This window comes from Mus musculus, chromosome 8, assembly GCF_000001635.26.
Source record: "Mus musculus strain C57BL/6J chromosome 8, GRCm38.p6 C57BL/6J".
NCBI lineage: Eukaryota > Metazoa > Chordata > Mammalia > Rodentia > Muridae > Mus > Mus musculus.
The window spans coordinates 56,014,358-56,033,669 of NC_000074.6; the positions used below are offsets into that span (position 1 = coordinate 56,014,358).

Here is a 19,312-nt window from a genome sequence, read left to right on the forward strand (position 1 = left end):
CCCCACTCCCCTACCCACCCACTCCCCCTTTTTGGCCCTGGCGTTCCCCTGTACTGGGGCATATAAAGTTTGCGTGTCCAATGGGCCTCTCTTTCCAGTGATGGCCGCCTAGGCCATCTTTTGATACATATGCAGCTAGAGTCAAGAGCTTCGGGGTACTGGTTAGTTCATAATGTTGTTCCACCTATAGGGTTGCAGATCCCTTTAGCTCCTTGGGTACTTTCTCTAGCTCCTCCATTGGGAGCCCTGTGATCCATCCATTAGCTGACTGTGAGCATCCACTTCTGTGTTTGCTAGGCCCCGGCATAGTCTCACAAGAGACAGCTATATCTGGGTCCTTTCGATAAAATCTTGCTAGTGTATGCAATGGTGTCAGCGTTTGGATGCTGATTATGGGGTGGATCCCTGGATATGGCAGTCTCTACATGGTCCATCCTTTCATCTCAGCTCCAAACTTTGTCTCTGTAACTCCTTCCATGGGTGTTTTGTTCCCACTACTAAGGAAGGGCATAGTGTCCACACTTCAGTCTTCATTTTTCTTGAGTTTCATGTGTTTAGAAAATTGTATCTTATATCTTGGGTATCCTAGGTTTTGGGCTAATATCCACTTATCAGTGAGTACATATTGTGTGAGTTCCTTTGTGAATGTGTTACCTCACTCAGGATGATGCCCTCCAGGTCCATCCATTTGCATAGGAATTTCATAAATTCATTCTTTTTAATAGCTGAGTAGTACTCCATTGTGTAGATGTACCACATTTTCTGTATCCATTCCTCTGTTGAGGGGCATCTAGGTTCTTTCCAGCTTCTGGCTATTATAAATATGGCTGCTATGAACATAGTGGAGCATGTGTCCTTCTTACCAGTTGGGGCATCTTCTGGATATATGCCCAGGAGAGGTATTGCTGGATCTTCCGGTAGTACTATGTCCAATTTTCTGAGGAACCGCCAGACTGATTTCCAGAGTGGCTGTACAAGCCTGCAATCCCACCAACAATGGAGGAGTGTTCCCCTTTCTCCACATCCACGCCAGCATCTGCTGTCACCTGAATTTTTGATCTTAGCCATTCTGACTGGAGTGAAGTGGAATCTCAGGGTTGTTTTGATTTGCATTTCCCTGATGATTAAGGATGTTGAACATTTTTTCAGGTGCTTCTCTGCCATTCGGTATTCCTCAGGTGAGAATTCTTTGTTCAGTTCTGAGCCCCATTTTTTAATGGGGTTATTTGATTTTCTGGATCCACCTTCTTGAGTTCTTTATATATGTTGGATATTAGTCCCCTATCTGATTTAGGATAGGTAAAGATCCTTTCCCAATCTGTTGGTGGTCTTTTTGTCTTATTGACGGTGTCTTTTGCCTTGCAGAAACTTTGGAGTTTCATTAGGTCCCATTTGTCAATCCTCGATCTTACAGCACAAGCCATTGCTGTTCTGTTCAGGAATTTTTCCCCTGTGCCCATATCTTCAAGGCTTTTCCCCACTTTCTCCTCTATAAGTTTCAGTGTCTCTGGTTTTATGTGGAGTTCTTTGATCCACTTAGATTTGACCTTAGTACAAGGAGATAAGTATGGATCGATTCACATTCTTCTACATGATAACAACCAGTTGTGCCAGCACCAATTGTTGAAAATGCTGTCTTTCTTCCACTGGATGGTTTTAGCTCCCTTGTCGAAGATCAAGTGACCATAGGTGTGTGGGTTCATTTCTGGGTCTTCAATTCTATTCCATTGGTCTACTTGTCTGTCTCTATACCAGTACCATGCAGTTTTTATCACAATTGCTCTGTAGTAAAGCTTTAGGTCAGGCATGGTGATTCCACCAGAGGTTCTTTTATCCTTGAGAAGAGCTTTTGCTATCCTAGGTTTTTTGTTATTCCAGATGAATTTGCAAATTGCTCCTTCTAATTCGTTGAAGAATTGAGTTAGAATTTTGATGGGGATTGCATTGAATCTGTAGATTGCTTTTGGCAAGATAGCCATTTTTACAATGTTGATCCTGCCAATCCATGAGCATGGGAGATCTTTCCATCTTCTGAGATCTTCTTTAATTTCTTTCTTCAGAGACTTGAAGTTTTTATCATACAGATCTTTCACTTCCTTAGTTAGAGTCACGCCGAGATATTTTATATTATTTGTGACTATTGAGAAGGGTGTTGTTTCCCTAATTTCTTTCTCAGCCTGTTTATTCTTTGTGTAGAGAAAGGCCATTGACTTGTTTGAGTTAATTTTATATCCAGCTACTTCACCGAAGCTGTTTATCAGGTTTAGGAGTTCTCTGGTGGAATTTTTAGGGTCACTTATATATATACTATCATATCATCTGCAAAAAGTGATATTTGACTTCCTCTTTTCCAATTTGTATCTTGTTTTTCATCTCCGTCTTCCTCTTCTTCCTCTTCTTCCTCATCCTCTTCATCTTCCTCCTCATCTTTCTTTTCCTTTTTTTTTTCTTGCCCTTTTTAGTCTTGACCACCCGCTGATCGGATTTTCCTTTAGCTCTGTAGGCAGCAGTATCCTTCTAGTACTTCTCCTTCAGCTTGGCAGCCTTCTTCTCATAGCTTGTCATCAGCTGCAGTGTTGTTCCACATTTCTCCTAGGTTCTTTGCAAAGTTCACCAATGGATAGGCCAGGATGCTCGGCCTTTTTCTTGTTCTGTTCTGAGTAGTGTCCTAAAATCAAAGGCGAGCACAAAGAATGCATATGAAGACATTTTGTCTCTCAGCTTCTTAGGATCTCCTTTGCCCATGTTTAGTTGATTTTCCTCCGTGCAGCACAGAGTCGCCCAGTGCCTATCTGGCTCTCGCTTGCCACGGTGTTGTCTCTGTGGAGTTCAATGTACTGCCTCCCATAAACTATTTTTATCAGACTCAGGATCCTTTATTTCTTTATTAAGTTTCTTTTCAAAATTATTTTATTGTACACATATGTGTCTGCGAGTGCATGTGTGCATGAGTGCATGTGTGTGTGTGTGTGTGTGTGTGTGTCTGTCTGTCTGTCTGTCTGAATACTGTTACAGTTATGTGAAGGTCATAGAACTGCTCACTACAGTAGGTTTTTGGTTTTCTCTTTTACCATGTGCAACTAGAGATCAAAGTGAGTTCCTTATGGTTGACAAACCTCTTTACCTGGTGAACCATTGCCCCAAGTCTGCTTGTTAAGGTTTTGTTGTTGTTGTTGTTTTGTTTTGGTTGTAATTGATACTATGTTTTATCCAGTGATATCCTAGGCTTGAGTAAAACGATTGAATGACTTCTCCATTATTTTGGCAAGAGCGTAGGCTTCACTGGTTGATTTCCAAAGAGCAACTCATAATTGAATTCTGGGCATAACCCCCCCTTTATCATAATGTACTCTATCTATTTCCTCACATACTTAGAAAACTTAATTCAATGCCAATATGACACATTTCCAAACTAGTTAGAAATGTTTCTTCTTCCAATATTTTTTAGGATACTTACTGTAAATCTTATTTCCCCATATTATTTGCTACAGGCTGTCCCAACAGTTTTACCTGTCCAAAAGCATTTAACAATGAGTTCTGTTTCTTGACCCCATGTAAGCCTGTTTAGACTTTCCTATTGCCCCGCTGAGCCATAGCTTTCTTCGTCAAGGAATATGCCTACTCATAAGATCTTTGTAAATGTCTTCTCTATATTTCTCTTGTGGGTGCCTTGGTGTTTGGGGTCTTTCTCATAATTGGTTTAAATAAGCTTTGTCTGTAATGGTTATGCTAGAAATTTTTGCTGCTGTCTAAACTTATAAATTTATCATTTTATCTCTTTATTTTTATTGTGAACAGACATTCACCTCATGTGTGCCAGGTCCTTGTGGAGGTCAGAGAGGGCATCAGAAACCTTGGAACAGAAGTTTTAGTTAGCTGTGGGCCACTTTATGGGTTCTGAGAATCTAACCTGGCTTCTCTCTAAGCTCAACCCATGCTCATCACCACTGAGCAATCTCTCTAGCCACTAATATCTATCTTTGAAGAAGAATCTTGCAAATTTTTGTGTCATTGTTTCAGAAAAACTTACTGTACTGCATCCTCCATACCTGAAACTTTCAATGATTTTGTCTCTTCATATTCTTGTGATTTTATCCCCTTGTTTCCTGTGTTTAAGAATTGGCATTGTTGAGTAAATTTCTGAAAATTTGTAATTGTTTTTATCTAATCTACTTGGGTTGCTTTACCTCCAAGTGCAAAGTTATGAAGTAGACTTCAATGGAATCATATTGTTCTACTCAATTTCAGTTTAAGTATTTTCTTTTTCTTTATAAAATTCTGCTTAAATGCTTTCTAAAATTTTGTAACCACAGGATCTGTAAAACAATGGTTCTCTCTGAGACATGTTTTGCTGTAGCATTACAAACTGTTATAAACTCATTATGAATTATCTTCTAACTGCATGCTGTTGCATATTCTCAGGTAATTTTCCCGTTCTGGCTGACAAAACACATTTCCCTGCAAAAATAACTTGCTATAATATAATTGACACAGGTGAATAGAGGATATTTTATTCTTGACATCTCATGTGTTTCTACAATTCTGAGACCCAGTCCCAGTCTTAAATCAATTTTTAGCTCCCTGAAATATTTGTTAAATAATTCATTGTACAATAAGGTGAATTCAAGCTAATATTTTCTAAATTCACTTATCATTTTCTCATTTACCTTCCCATAGAGTTCAATACCTCCTCAAAAAGAATTTGGCTCTTATGTAATCTTGATGCAAAGATAATTTCATAGTTTTCTATGAAGAAATAAATATGACCAGAAGTTAGAGACTCTCCAGTGTTTATGAGATATAAGTGGAGGAGTTCTAGTAGTCTCAGATATAGCAGGCCTTGCTAAAAACCATTAGATTACATTCCTAAAGCTAGCCATCAAGGTTTGTTTCGTTTTTTGGTCACTTTCTTCTCCTGAGGCTGACTATCAAGCTTCAGCTATTGAAGAATTGAAGTCTAGTCATCAAAGGCTCTACTTCCTCTGCCCCAATTAGTGTGCCCAATCAAAACAACCTATCTCAGTCTAACATGTGGTTCCCCATTTTTCCCTTTATAAACTACCATTTGCCTATGGGCATGTCTTTCTCCTCTCTATCTGGAGGCAGTCTTTTGCATCTTGCAAGCCCCCCCAAAAATTATCCCTGCCCCTTCTCCCTTGTTCCCTTCCCCTTCTCCGTTTTCCTATCTCCTGTATATGTTCCCATTCCCAGCCTTTTGTCCCCCCTTGGGCCAATGAAATCTATTTTTGTGCTGATAACTTCGTCTTGGTGTTTCTTGTGAGGGATATTAATCCCTTCAACAAGAATACTTTTTAAATCTAAAACATTAAAGAGCATTTATTTATTAAATTCATTGTAACATATTTCTCATGACAAATGGAAAGAAATGTGCACAATTTAAGGGAAGTCTGTTGTTTTGTCCTTTTTGTAACCTCTGCCAGATATGAATACTTGGTGTTTTGAGTCTGTTGTCAATGAGTTAAGTTCCTGTAAAGACATTTTTACTTTTTGAGCGCTGTAATAGCATTTGTAGAGCAATCTATGTTATATTTAGGTTCAGTAACTCATTTCACTTCTAGGAACAGCCTAAAAACATATGGATTGACTTTTAATATTAACATTGGATCTGTTAACATCTTGATCTCACTGAATTACTTTTATAGTAGCAAAGCCACCCCAAGTATAGTAATATCTTTGGTCTGGAATACTTTTAATTCCATGCATGAGTAACCAGTGTCAGGCAGCATTCTTCTGAACTCTCATTTCTAAGCATCAACCAGAAATGGGCTCATTTATGGGAAGAGTTGCAGAAAATAGGTGTGTGGAATTATTACACACCTTAGTGACCTCCATCAAGTTTATGAATAAATCTCATTTTGATATATTCGTCCACAAGACAGGCCTTAACCATTATCTCAAAAGGGGATCCTGAAGATCTTTCTTTAATGTTAAATTTCCTGGAAAGAATATTATAAAATACATGATTGTTTAGTAACAATATCGTGTTGTTAAACAAATAAATTGTTTAAAAGCATGTTTTGTTTTTTTTTAATTCCAGGAGAAAACAGAAATGTGCCCAAGACAAAAAGTGCTAATGACTCAGAGAGAAAAATGCATTGAGAGGAAAGCAATTTCAAACCCTCATCTCTGTGACTCCTCTTTTTTAGAGGACCAAGTGTCTAAATAGAGCTTCTTTATGATCTGTAGCTTAAAAAGTTAATTTCCTAGTATTAGATATTTGAAAGGTTTGTGATGAATTCTATAATGTTAAATGCAAAGACAAAGGTATACATTACTCAATTTAATTCACTTCTCTCTACTCTGAATTTGCAATAAAGATCTCTGCAGATCTCTTTAGAAGCATGCTTGGCATGTAGCTTTTAGCTGCTAGATAAGTTAAATACCTTCTGTTGCCCATCAAGGATAGGCTATCATGAACAGTTCATGGGATTCATCTCAAACTGTTTACTTAGAGAAGGTTATATGCTAAAATAATATACTGCAAAATGTCATTTCAATCTCCAAATATCAAATAGGAACTAAGATTAGAGATCGTGTTCTCTCAAATGACTGGCAACAAAATTATTTTATGTCAATTAGTGTTAAGTATGTGCCACGCAGTGTCCATTGGTCCTCAGCTACTGACTGAGTCTAGCTGATACAGAGGGCAAATCTAAGCACTTTTGAGCCAGCCTGCTGGTACTTTTCAGTGGCTGAGACCTGACAGTAACTGTCTGTTTACAAAAATATCAGTTGGCCTGACTTTGTACCAAAATAGTTCAAAACAAGACAGGGAGACATAAATATGGCTCTATACCCCTATACCTTGTAAAATATAGTCCATTTAGGAAAGAGGTAAATAATATGTTTTACTCAAAACACCAAAAGAAAATGGGAGGTTTGTACTGAACAGGCTCTCCCTTTCCTTCGCCCTCTCTCTATGTCTCTGAAAAAAGTCTTAGTACATGAAGACTAGACTTACATTAAATGTAAAAAAGAAACAACAGTTTGCTTTGACTCCCTTCAAGGATACTTGAAAACATAACCCTTTTGCTCTATGGAGAACACACAAAATAAGTTCAGTACCACAGTACTAGTAGTACAGTACTATTGTACTGTAATCCGGAGAATCCTTCTATAAATTATTTTTTACTTGTGGAATATTGCCAACCATCCAGGGAGTAGCTAAATCATAAGACAGATAATTCTGTCAGAAAGTTATATTAAAGGACTCAATCAACAGAAATGAGCTTCTTAATATATACCTATCAATATTAAATAGATACATCAAGTATTCACAAATAAATCATTGGCAACCTTCACTTGTAACCTCATTTGCTTTATTGGTTGAGTTAAATGTAACATTTTTATCTCTGAGGCAGGAAATACACCTGGAAATGTGCCACTCTCTTCTATGAACAAGAAAATATCCTTCCCTTCTTTTCACAATATTGCTCCGTCTCTCTCTGCATCAGTCTATGTCTCTCTCCCTTCTCTCTCTCTCTCTCTCTCTCTCTCTCTCTCTCTCTCTCTCTCTCTCTCTCTCTCTCTCACACACACACACACACACACACACACACACACACACACACACACACACACACACACACACAAAGAAGCCTTGCTTGTGGACTCTACCAGAGCTCTTTGCAAAACCAGCCAGACTCCAAACTGAGCCAACAGAATAAAGGCTTAACCCATTGCTCTGGTGGAAGTCTCCTTTTGTCCTTTTGCCTTGGGTTTCATTTTCACATTCCCCTGCCCTTTACTGCCATTTCATATGTACACAGCTCCTCTTGTGATTTCTGCTTATTTCATCAATGATCATTTGCTGAATTACAGCATATCAAATGTTTTAAGTAAATATTTAGAAAAATAGTTACAACAGTCAAAAACTTCACCTCTAAATGTATTTTACTCTTATTCTATTGTAAGTAGAACCCAAGATAATTGCTATCCTTTATCCAGTGCAGCACAAAATTAAAATTATTAATCAATACTTGACAGCAGACATGAAAAGAGAAATAAATACATTTTCTATGTCCTCTTTGCTTTTTTCCCTAGATGATGATTCATAAGTGCTATTTTTTTTCATTCTACCTCCATACGGATCCCTTTTACACTTTCTCCCTTAATTTCCCTCCATGTGAAAATTTAATACTTAATCTACAATAAAGATTTATTTATCTCTGATGAGTATTTCAGAAAGGGATGATTTTTTTTCTCAACCACCAACATTCACATTTCTGCTACTGTTAGCACATTTATCTTTCTTGAAATTGAATGTTCAAAACTACATATTTGATGATTGTAGTTATTGTGTTTGTGGTCCTGACACCAAACTCATGGCCTCACACATGCTGGGAAAATGCTGTGTCACTTAGCGCCATTCCCAGCCCCCAGAGTATATATTTATATGGCATTCATGAGTACAATTAGCATAAAGAAATCTATCTGTGGTCAATAGTACATAGGATGAGCAAAAAACAGGAAATATTCTGAGAAAAAAACTGACATAATATTATGTTTCCATATATTTGCAATATTATTAATACATGGAAGATGAAAGCCAAATTATATTCTGTCTTTTATTATTATAATGATGGATCTGGCCCAGATGTTATTTTCCAAACTTTACATGTGTGCAAGTGTGCAAATAGACATCTGTATTAATAAAAGATACATTCATACATCTCTCAGATTTATTTCCCATTCGGATGCAAGGAGAAGTTTTATTTCTTTAGAGTCTGTGAAGTTTTATGCTTTTATTTCACTCATCTAAGCATTATTGAATCTCTTTTTTTTTTCAATACATAGTAAAACTCTTCTTAAAAATTCCTATGCAAAGTTCATTCTTCATGGGTTTTTTCCCAATGGTGATAAAATTGGTTTGAGTAACTTTCTATTGTTTTTGATCACTAAATCTAGTTTATGCTGCCTATATATGAATCTATATAGGGCACTCACTGGAGTATAAAAATTTTCATTTGCAATAGTCTCAGTAAAGAATTATTGTCTCACCCCCAGCAATTATCCACTACCAATAGCTCTTCAGTATGAGGAGAATCCTGGGGACCATCTGTACCATCCCGGACAGTTGCTGTGATGCCAGTGTCACACGCAGAAGACAGCTTTTCACAATAATCCTTCCCCATAATCCAGCTCTTACATGTTTTTTTTTTTTTTCTGTCTCCTTTTCTGGAATATCCCCTAAGCCTTGGTGGTAATGTGTGGTGGGGTTAATCAAGATGTTTTATTTCCTGCTGAGCACTTAATTTCATTCACAGTACTTTCCTTGGCCACTCATCTCTCCATTGACTGCTGCCACAGTATGAGTAGAATTAGCAGCTTCTTCTGAGGCACTGTAGAAGTGAGAAGACTTAGTCACAAAGGATAGTTGGTAATCTCAAGAGCTAAAGAGAGGAATTATGTAAAGGATGATATAAGAGACAAACAGCAGCAGTTCCTACTCTCACCTCTTGTAGGGAAGGGAACCTGAAGCTACAAACTCAAAGACATCAGGTACTCCCAGTGACAATAGTTAGTCAGTACTAGTGACAAGATGGCCCCGCAGTTCTCATAAATTTTGAATCTAGTAGAGAACTTTGATGAGATGTTGATTTCTCCTACATATCTGATGAGAAGTAGAGAAAAATCTATCCTGTTTCTCTCTGTCTCTAGAGAACTATAATTTAGTGCTGTCCTGAGAGGGAGCCTATTGTTTGAGACTGGACTACTCTCAAAACCTGAAAACTAGGCAGGACATACAGATGTGAAGATAGTCTATTATAATTACTACATGGAAGACCAGGACTTAGGCAGCAGGGAGCTGATGAGTGAAAGGCATTTGGTTAGTCAATCCACAGTAAGTGATTAAGCCTGAGGTTCAAAGTTTAGAATCACTGCAGAGACAGAACTCACAAAGGCCTCATCATGACCACTAGATTACTTGGTCTCTGTTGCTGTATCACGGTCATAGGTAGTTAGCTGCAGGTGAGACTTGTAGTCTTGGGACAAGTGTAACATTTTATTTAGCAGTTTTCTTCCTTTTATGCAGTTGTTTGTGCTAAAAACCTCTAACTTTATTTTTTTTCCTTTTTTTTTAATTAGGTATTTTCCTCATTTACATTTTCAATGCTATCCCAAAGGTCCCCCATACCCACCCCCCCAATCCCCTACCCACCCACTCCCACTTTTTGGCCCTGGCGTTCCCCTGTACTGGGGCATATAAAGTTTGCAAGTCCAATGGGCCTCTCTTTGCAGTGATGGCCAACTAGGCCATCTTTTGATACATATGCAGCTAAAGACAAGAGCTCCCAGGTACTGGTTAGTTCATATTGTTGTTCCACCTATAGGGTTGCAGTTCCCTATAGCTCCTTGGGTAATTTCTCTAGCTCCTCCATTAGGGGCCTTGTGACCCATCCAATAGCTGACTGTGATCATCCACTTCTGTGTTTGCTAGGCCCCGGCATAGTCTCACAAGAGAGAGCTAACTGGGTCCTTTCAGCGAAATCTTGTTAGTGTATGCAATGGTGTCAGCATTTGGGCTAATATCCACTTATCAGTGAGTACATATTGTGCGAGTTCCTTTGTGGCTAGGTTACTTCACTCAGGATGATACCCTCCAGGTCCATCCATTTGCCTAGGAATTGCATAAATTCATTCTTTTTAAATAGCTGAGTAGTATTCCATTGTGTAAATGTACCACATTTTCTGTATCCATTCCTCTGTTGAGGGGCATCTGGGTTCTTTCCAGCTTCTGACTATTATACTATAGGTGGAACAACAATATGAACTACTAACCAGTACCCGGTATGAAGGACACATGCTCCACTATGTTCATAGCAGCCTTATTTATAATACCCTTTATTCAGAGCCTGAATTAGCTATTTTTGAGAAATAACATTTGACTCTGTATCTTCTCCCATGGGTATTTTGTTCTTCCTTCTTCTTGAGTTTCATGTGGTCTGTGAATTGTATCTTGGGTATTCTGAACTTTTGGGCTAATATCCACTTATCAGTGAGTGCATACCTTGTATGTTCTTTTGTGATTGGGTTACCTCTCCCAGGATGATATTTTCTAGTTTCATCCATTTGCCTAAGAATTTCATGAAGTCATAACAAAATAAATAATAGAAAGCCAACATTCACGTGGAAACTGAACAACACTCTTCTCAATGATACCCTAGTCAAGGAAGGAATAAAGAAAGAAATTAAGGACTTTTTGGAGTTTAATGAAAATGAAGCCACAACATACCCAAACTTATGGGACACAATGAAAGCATTTCTAAGAGGAAAACACATAGCTCTGAGTGCCTCCAAAAAGAAACTAGAGAGAGCACACATTAGCAGCTTGACAACACACTTAAAAGCTCTAGAACAAAAGGAGGCAAATTCACCCAAGAGGAGCAGATGGCAGGAACTAATCAAACTCAGGGGTGAAATCAACCAAGTGGAAACAAGAAGAACTATTCAAAGAATCAACCAATGGAGGAGCTGGTTCTTTGAGAAAATCAACAAAATAGATAAACCCTTAGCCAGACTCAATAGAGGGCACAGGGAAAGCATCCTAATTAACACAATCAGAAATGAAAAGGGAGACATAACAACAGATCCTGAAGAAATCCAAAACACCATCAGATCCTTCTACAAAAGGCTATACTCAACAAAACTGGAGAACCTCGATGAAATGGACAAGTTTCTAGAGAGATACCAGGTACCAAAGTTAAATCAAGATCAGGTTAATGATCTAAACAGTCCTATATCCCCTAAAGAAATAGAGGCAGTCATTAATAGTCTCCCAACGAAAAAAAAAAAAAGCCCAGGACCAGATAGGTTTAGTGCAGAGTTCTATCAGACCTTCAAAGAAGATCTAATCCCAGTTCTTCACAAACTATTCCACAAAATAGAAACAGAAGGTACTCTACCCAACCCATTCTATGAAGCCACAATTACTCTGATACCTAAACCACAAAAAGACTCAACAAAGATATAGAACTTCAACCAATTTCCCTTATGAATAACAATGCAAAAATACTCAATAAAGTTCTCAATAACCAAATCTAAGAACACATCAAAACAATCATCCATCCTGACCAAGTAGGTTTCATCCCAGGGATGCAGGGATGGTTCAATATAAGGAAATCCATCAATGTAAACCACTATATAAACAAACTCAAAGACAAAAACCACATTATCATCTCATTAGATGCTGGGAAAGCATTTGACAAAATCTAACACCGATTCATGATAAAAGTCTTGGAAAGATCAGGAATTCAAGGCCCATACCTAAACATGATAAAAGCAATCTACAGCAAACCAGTAGCCAACATCAAAGTAAATAGTGAGAAGCTGGAAGCAATCCCACTAAAATCAAGGACTAGACAAGGCTGTCCACTCACTCCCTACCTATTCAACATTATACTTGAAGTCCTAGCCAGAGCAATTAGACAACAAAAAGAGATCAAAGGGATACAAATTGGAAAGGAAGAAGTCAAAATATCACGTTTTGCAGATGATATGATAGTATATATAAGTGACCCTAAAAATTCCACCAGAGAACTCCTAAGCCTGATAAACAGCTTCAATGAAGTAGCTGGATATAAAATTAACTCAAAAAAGTCAATGGCCTTTCTGTACACAAAGGATAAACAGGCTGAGAAAGAGATTAGGGAAACAACACCCTTCTCAATAGTCATAAATAATATAAAATACCTTGGTGTGACTCTAACTAAAAAAGTGAAAGATCTGTATGATAAGAACTTCAAGTCTCTGAAGAAAGAAATTAAAGAAGATTTCAGAAGATGGAAAGATCTCCCATGCTCATGGATTGGCAGGATCAATATAGTAAAAATTGCTATCTTTCCAAAAGCAATCTACAGATTCAATGCATTCCCCATCAAAATTCCAACTCAATTTTTCAATGAATTAGACAGGGCAATCTGCATATTCATCTGGAATAACAAAAAACCTAGGATAGCAAAAACTCTTCTCAAGGATAAAAGAACCTCTGGTGGAATCACCATGCCTGACCAAAGCTGTACTACAGAGCAATTGTGATAAAAACTGCATGGTACCAGTATAGTGACAGACAAGTAGACCAATGGAACAAAATTGAAGACCCAGAGATGAACCCACACACCTATGGTCACTTGATCTTTGACAAGGGAGCTAAAACCATCCAGTGGAAAAAAGACAGCATTTTCAACAAATGGTGCTGGCACAACTGGCCAGAAGAATGTGAATTGATCCATTTCTATCTCCTTGTACTAAGGTCAAATATAAGTGGATTAAGGAACTCCACATAAAACCAGAGACACTGAAACTTATAGAGGAGAAAGTAGGGAAAAGCCTCGAAGATATGGGTACGGGGAAAAATTCCTGAATAGAACAGCAATGGCTTGTGTTGTAAGATCGAGAATCGATAAATGGGACCTCATAAAATTGCAAAGCTTCTGCATGGCAAAAGACACTGTCAATAAGACAAAAAGACCACCAACAGATTGGGAAAGGATCTTTACCTATCCCAAATCAGATAGAGGACTAATATCCAATATATATATAAAGAACTCAAGAAGGTGGATCCAGAAAATCAAATAACCCCATTAAAAAATGGGGCTTAGAGCTAAACAAAGAATTCTCACCTGAGGAATACCGAATGGCAGAGAAGCACCTGAAAAAATGTTCAACATCCTTAATCATCAGGGATATGTAAATCAAAACAACCCTGAGATTCCACCTCACACCAGTCAGAATGTCTAAGATCAAAAATTCAGGTGACAGCAGATGCTGGCGAGGATGTGGAGAAAGAGGAACACTCCTCCATTGTTGGTGGGATTGCAGGCTTGTACAGCCACTCTGGAAATCAGTCTGGCGGTTCCTCAGAAAATTGGACATAGTACTACCGGAGGATCCAGCAATACCTCTCCTGGGCATATATCCAGAAGATGCCCCAACTGGTAAGAAGGACACATGCTCCACTATGTTCATAGCAGCCATATTTATAATAGCCAGAAGCTGGAAAGAACCCAGATGCCCCTCAACAGAGGAATGGATATATAAAATGTGGTATATTTACACAATGGAGTACTACTCAGCTATTAAAAAGAATGAATTTATGAAATTCCTAGGCAAATGGATGGACCTGGAGGGCATCATCCTGAGTGAGGTAACCCAGCCACAAAGGAACTCATACAATATGTACTCACTAATAAGTGGATATTAGCCCAGAAACTTAGGATACCCAAGGTATAAGATACAACTTGCTAAATGCATGAAACTCAAGAAGAACGAAGACCAAAGTGTGGACACTTTGCCCCTTCTTAGAAATGGGAACAAAACACCCATGGAAGGAGTTACAGAGACAAAATTTGGAGCTGTGACGAAAGGATGGACCATCTAGTGATTGCCATATCCAGGGATCCATCCCATAATTAGCTTCCAAACGCTGACATCATTGCATACACTAACAAGATGTTGCTGAAAGGACCCAGATATAGCTGTCTCTTGTGAGACTATGCCGGGGCCTAGCAAACACAGAAGTGGATGCTCACAGTCAGCTATTGGATGGATCACAGGGCCCCCAATGGAGAAGCTAGAGAAAGTACCCAAGGAGCTAAAGGGAACTGCAACCCTATAGATGGAACAACAATATGAACTAACCAGTACTCCGGAGCTCTTGACTCTAGCTGCACATGTATCAAAAGATGGCCTAGTCGGTCATCACTGCAAAGAGAGGCCCATTGGACTTGCAAACTTTATATGTCCCAGTACAGGAGAATGCCAGGGCCAAAACGGGGGAGTGAGTGGGTAGGGGAGTGGGGGGTGGGTATGGGGGACTTTTGGGATAGCATTGGAAAAGTAAATGAGGAAAATACCTAATAAAAAATTAAAAAAAAAAAGAATTTCATGAAGTCATTGTTTTTAATAGTTGAATAGTACTCCATTGTGTAAATGTACCATATTTTCTGTATCCATTCCTCTATTGAAGGAAATCTAGTTTTTTTTCCAGATTTTGCTATTATAAATATGGCTGCTATGAATATAGTGGAGCATGTATCCTTGTTATATGTTGCAGCATCTTTTGGATATAATCCCAGGAGTGGTTTACCTGGGTCCTCAGCTATGTCTAATTTTCTAAGGAACAAGAAGACTAATTTCCAGCGTGTTTGTATGGCTTGCTATCCCACCAACAATGTAGGAGTGTTCCTCTTTCTTCACATTCTCATCAGCATCTGCTGTCACCTGAGTTTTTTAGTCTTAGCCATTCTCAATGGTGTGAGGTAAAATCTCAGAGTTGTTTTGATTTGCATTTCCCTGATGACTAAGGAAGTTGAACATTTCTTTATGTGTGTCTGAGCCATCAGTATTCCTTGGTTGAGAATTCTTTATTTAGCTCTGTACCCCATTTTTGATAGGGCTATTTGGATCACTGGAGTCTAACTTCTTGAGTTCTTTGTATAAATTGTATAGTAGCCCTCTGTCAGATGTAGAGAGCAGAGACTGAAGGAAAGGCCATCCAGATACTGTCCTACCTGGGGATACATCCCATATACAGTTACCAGACCCAGACATTATTTTGGATGCCAAGAAGTACATGCTGACAGGAGTCTGATAAAGCTGTCTCCTGAGAGGCTCTGCCAGAACCTAACAAATAAAGAGATGAATGCTCTCATCCAACCATTGGACTGAGCACAGGGTCTCCACTGAAGCAGTTAGAGAAAGGAATGAAGAAGCTGAAGTGGTTTGTTGCCCCATAGAGGGAACAACGATTTGAACCAACCAGACACCCTCCCCCCTCAGAGCTCCCGGGGACTAAACCACCAACCAAAGAGTACACATGGAGTGACCCATGGCTCCAGCCACATATGTAGCAGAATATGACCTGGTTGGACATCAATGGAAGGAGAGGCCCTTGGTCCTGTGAAGGCTTGATGCCCCAGTGTAGGGGAATGAGAGGGCGTGGAGGTAGGAGTGGGTCGATGGGTGAAGGAACACCATCATAGAAGCAGGGGGAGCATGAGATAGGGGGTTTTCAGAGGGGAGACCAAGAAAGGTGATAATATTTGAAATGTAAATAAAGAAAATATCTATTAAAAGTTTAAAAAAATTTAAAAGATTTGTATTATTTAATTTATCTCGTAAGTCTGAATTAGTCTACCTCCCTTTCAACTCAAAACAAGAAAGTGAAAAACGAAACAAAAGAAAAAAAGCCTTTCTTCTTCTTAAATTTTGCCATGAGAATAGAAGTATCATCCACTAGAAAAGCTGAATAACTACTTTTGTTCTGATGGAGGCAATCTACTTTTGCAATCTTCTATCTTTTATGGGTCTTCTATTTCTCATTACTTATCAGGGCTAAACTATTTGCCCTTGACAATTTTTAGTACCTTGGTCATAGAAGAATGTGTTCTGAAACTTAATTCATTCTGGAGAATTCAGCCACTGAATGTAGTTTTATTGCCTTACTCTTTAAATCTTATTTCTCAAAATAGCTTATTAACACTCTGAACAATGCAATCTTCTAAACCAAATGAATTAAGAGAGCCTCTTTTGTCAATATGAACATAAACACTAAATCCACTGATTCAATTTTATCTTTTCAGCTTCTTAACAAAGAATAGTATTGTCTTCACAGTGTTTGTGTTTAAATAAAAAAATGTTGAGGTATGTTTTTTAATATTATTTTGTCATACTTGGTTTTGGCTATTGCTCTGTTATTCTTTTTTAAACCATCACTTACATCTTTTTTAAATCATCACTTACATGAAGCATGCTAGAGAATTTAGACATATTAGCAATCATCCCCTGTATCTGAAAAAAAAATAAATACTTTCATTCAAAGCTGAATAAATATCTTAGGGATGAGTTTACTTAATATAGTTTAAAATTAGTTCTTCTTACAAGTCACAAAATCACTGTAAGGAAGTATAATTCTAGACTTCTCAGCAAAGACTGCTGGAACATTTTGCTCTAAAAAATTTTTTCTCAAAAGAATATTGCTTCCAAGTGAGCAAAAAATGATTCTCTATAGGTGAGAAAAGCACGCTGCAGGGCCCTTTCCACATGGTGTCAATAAAGGTCACACAGTGCTAATCCATGAGTGAGATGGACACTTTACCTGACAGAAAATACTCTGCTTCCACAAAGGACATCTTGCTTTTGAGACAACATCACTTGCAAAAGGCAGTACATTGTGCAGCAAACTGAGTTAGTCTTTGGCCTGAATAAAGATGACAAGATCTCAGGTTTAATATTTGCCTGTCATGTGACATTAGTAAAGCAATTTCTCTGGAAATTTTATCAGTTAAAATAACTTTTCCATGCTGATACCTCGGTCCTCCTTAGAAGGGTAACGAAATACCCATGGAAGGAGTTACAGAGAATAAGTGTGAAGCAGAGACTGAAAGAAAGGCCATCCAGAGTCTGCAACAAAACCAGACACTATTGTGCATGCCAACAAGTGCTTTCTGACAGCAGCCTGATATAGCTGTCTCCTAAGAGGCTCTGATAGTGCCTGAGAAATACAGAGGTGGATGCTCTCATTGGACTGAGCATGGGGTCCCCAGTGGAGGAGATGAGACAAAGGACCCAAGGAGTGGCAGGGGGTTGCAGCCCCATAGGAGGAACAACAATATGAACTAACCAGTACCCCCAGAGCTCCCAGGGACTAAACCACCAATCAAAGAGGATGCATGGAGGGACTCAGGGCTCCAGGTGCATATGTAGCAGGGGATAGCCTAGTTGATCATTGATGGGAAGAGAGGCCATTGGTCCTGTGAAGGCTCAGTGCCCCAGTGTAAGGGAAGGCAGGGCCAGGAAGCAGGAGTGGGTGGGTTGGTGAGCAGGGGGATAGAGGTTTTCAGAGGGGAAACAGGGAATGAGGATAACATTTGGAATGTAATAAAAGAAATATCTAATTAAAAAGGAAAAATAACTTTTCTATTATTAAATTAATCAAGTGTAAATACTAATCCAATTCTAGAGAAAATTTAATATATCAGTAGATTCAGAAGTAGATCAGAAAAAAAAAACTATGTTCTGGAAATAGAATAATGGTACTCACATTTCTAAGTTTCAGTACATGGTTGATGCTAGGTCTGTCCTAGAATTTACATTCAATTATTATGTACTAACATTCTCACACTGTATTCAAATAGAAGATGAGAGAGGCTACCAGGTACAAGTATGGAACATTAAAGCACACCACAGTTTGTTAACTTATCTTTACCTATCATGACACCTTACATTCAACTATCATAGATTATACATATAAACTATTCATGAATTTGAGAGTTACAAGGAGAAATTAATAGGTAAAAATAACTACATGTTATCAAATAATGCTAATAGTATTATCACCCAGGAAATAAAATATCTAAAGATTCATTACAAATCCATTTTAGTTCTGTTTTGTTTTGTTTTTTTAGATTGTTTATATTATGTTCAGGTATGATTACATCTTACAAATAAAATTTAAGCATTCATTTAATTTTACTCAAAAGCAGCAAGCATTCTGTCTGTTATCCTCAAGAAGTATGTGAGGAAGGCTGAAACATTCAATAATGGTTTCTAAAATGAAGTTAATTCTATTGCCTCTGTATGGTACACTGAGCAGACTCCACATAGCTTCTTGGCCACTCTCCAAATCAATAAACTGCTTCTAAAGAATTATCTGAATTGCTCAGAAGAAAAACAAATGCAAAACAATTTAATTTTGTCTTGAACAATATTTAACTCTCTAAAACTTTTGCAAAATGGAACTTGAATCTTCAGCTTGTAATAAATACTACATAGGTAATATATATATAAGCTCTCTTCAACTATAAAATTCCAATGAACAATAAGTAATTTAAACTTTAGAAATGTAAATAATATTATATATTTTAAATGAAGCCAATGGTGTTCCAAATTATTTAAAATATTCAAAATAATCATTAGAATGACTTGCTTATGTGTTAAATTTTACTTACAATAAAAAAATTGTTCACCAATAATATATATTCTTCTATTCATGTTTACTAAACTGTTTTCCACAAACACAAAACACAGAATTAAGAGAACTCTGATGCTGTGATGAGAAGTATAAATAGTATACCAAAATAATAGACTATGCTATGAAAAAAATGCATGTACCTAATAAAATCTACACACTGTATGTGTGTGTGTGTATGTATGTATGTATGTATGTATGTATGTATGTATGTATGTATGTAATAAGAGACTAATTTGGGCATCATTTCCTAGATGCTACCCATATTGATTTTAGAATGAAATTTTCTAATGACCCAGATGCTTTCTCAGTAGAGTAGTC

At 37.8% G+C, this 19,312-nt stretch overlaps 1 protein-coding gene across 2 annotated transcripts in view; it reads left to right on the forward strand.

The window, feature by feature from the left end:
* Glra3 (glycine receptor, alpha 3 subunit) overlaps positions 1 to 19,312 on the forward strand; it is a 189,653-nt gene that overhangs the window by 73,940 nt on the left and 96,401 nt on the right. The window lies entirely within an intron of this gene.